Source organism: Malania oleifera, chromosome 1, assembly GCF_029873635.1.
Source record: "Malania oleifera isolate guangnan ecotype guangnan chromosome 1, ASM2987363v1, whole genome shotgun sequence".
NCBI lineage: Eukaryota > Viridiplantae > Streptophyta > Magnoliopsida > Santalales > Ximeniaceae > Malania > Malania oleifera.
In genome coordinates this window covers 109,612,813-109,617,391 of record NC_080417.1, presented here as the reverse complement: position 1 = coordinate 109,617,391, position 4,579 = coordinate 109,612,813, and the positions used below count along the sequence as shown (strand labels likewise).

The 4,579-nt window shown below is 37.6% G+C and overlaps 1 pseudogene; it reads left to right on the top strand.

Annotated features, from left to right (window-relative positions):
• Positions 1-201: 201 nt before the first annotated feature.
• Positions 202-3,477, top strand: LOC131148125 (MDIS1-interacting receptor like kinase 2-like; annotated as a pseudogene).
• Positions 3,478-4,579: the final 1,102 nt, after the last annotated feature.

The window sequence follows — 4,579 nt, the reverse complement described above, 5'->3', positions numbered from 1 at the left end:
TTAAGGCCCATATCCCTTCTTTTTAATTACTTATTTGGTTTTTTGGTACAAAAGATTGAGGCCATGGACTGCCATTATAGAAATAGTGCTCCCATGTTGACTTGCTGGGCTTGGCTGGCCACAAACACAACACCCAACCATGCATTATTTAAGGACTCACAGCACACATTAATTCACCACACCACATTTAGTCCATATAGCATGGCATCCTCATCCTCAGTTAATCCCATCTCCTTATTTTCACGGGCTGCAGCCTTTGTTTCTTTTTATGCTACCTGTACCATTATCGCTATCTTTCTAATAGTGCCATCTTCGTCAGTTTTGGAATCAGAAGTGAAGGCTCTCCTTGATAGTGGATGGTGGAACTCCACTGCAACCGTAGGCAACAACACCCCGAGCTTTGGCTCCGGTTTAGGTCACTGCAAGTGGGGTGGCATAACCTGTAATGACGCTGGTAGTGTCACTGAAATTTCCCTTCCTTATTCTATCGACAACCTAAATCCGAACCTTCACATGATTAACTTCTCTTCTTTCCCAAACCTGGAACTTCTGGATCTCAGTAACAATGGTCTCAATGGGAGTATTCCCTATGATATTGGTGCTCTACAGAAGCTCAAGTACCTTGACCTGTCCCATAATTTTTTTTCTGATATGTTGCCACCTCTTTTCTTCTCTAACCTCACCCAACTAGTGGAGCTCAATCTTTCTCACAATGCATTCAACGTCTCCATTCTCTCACTCATGAGCAATTTGACAAATTTAATTTCTCTAAATCTCAATGACAACATTCTTGCAGGACCAATCCCTTCATCCCTTGCTCTCTTGAAGAACCTGAAGGAGTTGTACTTGGATTCTAACAGCCTTATTGGTCCACTCCCTTCTTCTTTGGGTGATTTAATGAATTTGACGTCTCTACACGTATATAATAATCATATCAATGGTTCAATCCCACCAGAGATCGGAAGTTTGAAGAAATTGGAGCATCTAGACTTAGGTTATAACAACTTCCTGGCTCCAATTGCTCCTCTAGGTCATTTGATCAGTTTGAAGACTCTTTTCCTCGATTCTAACCAATTAATTGGTTCCATCCCTCCACAAATAGGGAATTTGAGGAACCTATCTATTTTCTACCTATCGGGAAACATGCTCACCGCTCCAATCACCCCTCTGTGTTATTTGACTAATTTGAATATTCTATACCTTGATTCAAATAAAATAAGTTGCTCCATTCCTGTAGAAATAGAGAATCTAAGGAATTTGTCTCTTCTTAACCTTACTCAAAACATGCTCATGGGTCCAATCTCTCCTCTATTTCTCTTGACTAATTTGAAGTATCTATTGCTTGCTTCAAATCAAATTAATGGTTCCATTCCTTTAGAAATAGGGAATCTAAGGAATTTGTCCTTTCTTGACCTAAGTCAAAACATGCTCATGGGTCCAATTGCTCCCCTAAGTCATTTGACAAATTTGAAGTCTTTGAAGATTCACAATAATAGCCTCACAGGTCCAGTCCCTTCAGCCTTTGCTCATCTAACCAATTTGACATATTTCGACCTTTCCTCAAATAAACTCAATGGTACCATACCACAAGAGCTTACCCAATTAACCCAACTTTGGTACCTTAATCTGTCTTCGAACCAACTTGTTGGCCAAATACCAAGCAAAATGGGAGGACTTTGGAATCTTCATTTTCTAGACTTCTCACAAAACAACCTCAGTGGGTACGTCCCAATTGATTTGCAAAATTGCTCCCAATTAGAAAAGTTGCTATTGAGTAGAAATTTTTTAAGTGGAACTATTCCAGTGTGGATTGAAGAACTTCAACAATTATCTACTATTGACCTTAGTTATAACATAATAAGTGGAAGGTTACCTTTGGAACTCAACAAGTTGGAAAATTTGGAGTCATTGAATCTCTCCTATAATAAGATCTCCGGAACCCTTCCATCCTATTTTAGTTATTTGCGTTTCATTGACTTATCACATAATGCCCTCACTGGACCAATACCAGACAACTTTTGGAATTATCATGGACCCATGCAACTAATTGGCAACAAGAATTTGTGTGGTAAGATGAGACCTTTCCCTCCTTGCCTTCTATCCCCTGCACCCATTGGCTTCATGTACAAAACAAGGAGAAATACAGGAAGACAACAAAAGGCCATTTTTATTCCCATAAGCATATTCCTCTCTCTCATTGCTCTTGGATTTTTTTTCCTATCTCATCGAAAGAGAAAGAATACAAAAAATGAAGCAAGTGACATTAAGAATGGAGACATATTTTCGATATGGAATTATGATGGTAGGATTGCATATGAAGACATTATTGAAGCAACAGAGGACTTCGACATTAGATACTGCATCGGGACAGGAGGTTACGGTAGTGTTTATAAAGCACAATTGCCTAGTGGGAAAGTGGTTGCTTTAAAGAAACTTCACCATTTGGAAGCTGAGGAGCCTGCATTTGATAACAGTTTTAGGAATGAGGTTCACATGTTAACCCATATTCGACATCGAAACATTGTGAAGCTTCATGGATTTTGTCTACATAGACGATGCATGTTTTAAATTTATGAGTACATGGAAAGGGGGAGCTTATTTTGTGCCTTGAGGGATGATAATGAAGCAGTGAAGCTAGATTGGATTAAGCGCATCAACATTGTTAAGGCAACAACACATGCTCTATCTTACATGCACCATGATTGTATCCCACCGATTGTTCATCGAGACATATCAAGCAACAACCTTCTTTTGAACTCTCAATTTGAGGCTTTAGTCTCGGACTTTGGTACCGCTAGACTATTATACCCTGATTCATCTAATCAAACAATAATTGCAGGAACTTGTGGATATATTGCACCAGGTGGATTGTATATTCTTCTTCTTTTAAACTTTCTCATATCTTCCTTATATTATTAATTGGTTCATCTATGGTTTAGTGACTTGTCGGTCCTAACATACCACCATTGTTATTAGTTGTGTCGCAACATGTGTAGAATTTTGTTGTTTGCAAGTATTGTGATTCTGATAATATAACATAATGTGGATGGTTAGATTGAACATGGTACATATCATTAATTGTTAGGAAGGGCCATGTTTTAACATCTTATTATTTTTTATGCAGAACTTGCCTACTCCATGGTTGTTACAGACAAGTGTGATGTTTACAGCTTTGGGGTGGTGGCACTAGAAATAATAATAGGTAAACATCCGGGAGAGTTGCTTTCCTCATTGTCATCTCCATCTACTAAATACATAATGCTCAATGATGTGATAGACTCACGCCTTTCACCTCCATCCAATCAACTAGTTGCAAGTGAGCTTCTTCTTGTTACAAAACTTGCTCTTGCTTGTGCACATGCCAAACCAAAGTCCAGGCCAACAATGAAGACTATCTCTGAGGAATTTCTTGGTCAGCGGCAGCCATTAACCAAACCATTTCATGAAATTTCATTGTCGCAATTATGGAACCAATAAATTTGTTTGGTATGTGCAAATTGTAGTTGTTAATAAGGAGTTGAAATCAACAGTGCTCATATTATTGTTCTACACACTTGGACTTCAAGTCGAATATAAAAATAATTGTATTATCAATCTCCGTTTTAGGAAGTATAACTATTTACATAAGTAGATGATTCATAAATGAGTATATCACCTGTAGTGACTAAGCTACCTTTTCCCAACAACTCTCTCCACACACGAGCTCACAGATGCATTTTCTTGTTTTATTCTGCAAGATAAAGTTTTAGACCAAGAAAAAATGGAATATTTACTTTGTGTAGACATGCATATTGTTGGTCATTGTCCTCATTAAACAGAATTGAGAACTTGAATTGCATAAAGAAATAATAGAGCTTTCAACACAAAAATAGAAAATCTTGATTATGCCCAGCAACTTTGAAATTAAAGAAAAATCTTCGCAACCAAAATCATAGTTTACCATCTATCTATGGTTGTTTGTTGACATTTGCCTAATGTAGGTTGGCATTTACTTCAAAAATAGATAGACTAGAAAGAAACACATAATGCTAATTCCATGAGAATAATTTCTTCTAATATATATGTTGATTTAGGTGTAATCCCAAGAGGGGGGGGGGTGAATTGGGTATTTTAAAATTCTTTGAAACTATTTACCGCTTAATCCCTATTTGTATATTTAACAAATCAATTGCAGGGATTTATTTATTTTATTAATGAGTTCTTTTTACCCAATTAAGTGTGTGTAGAGTTATTCAACATACATATACAATACGATTAATAAAATGTAGTGCAAAAAGTAAAGAGATAAGGGAAGAGAGAATGCAAACGCGATTTTACGAGATTCAGCCAACCCGGCCTACGTCCTCGCCTTGAGCAACCCACTCAAGGATTCCACTATAATCCTTGCCCCTTAAATTGGGACGAGACTTCCTTTATATCCGCTGCTTACAAGAGGTACAACTTCCTACTAATCTGTAACTTACAGGAGATACAGCTCTCTCCTCAAACCCGGTTCACAACCTGAACAGTGATTACAATCAAATCCGTAAAACAATCAAAGTTGCTTCTAACAAAGCTAGTGAGTACAATTGAAATTCCT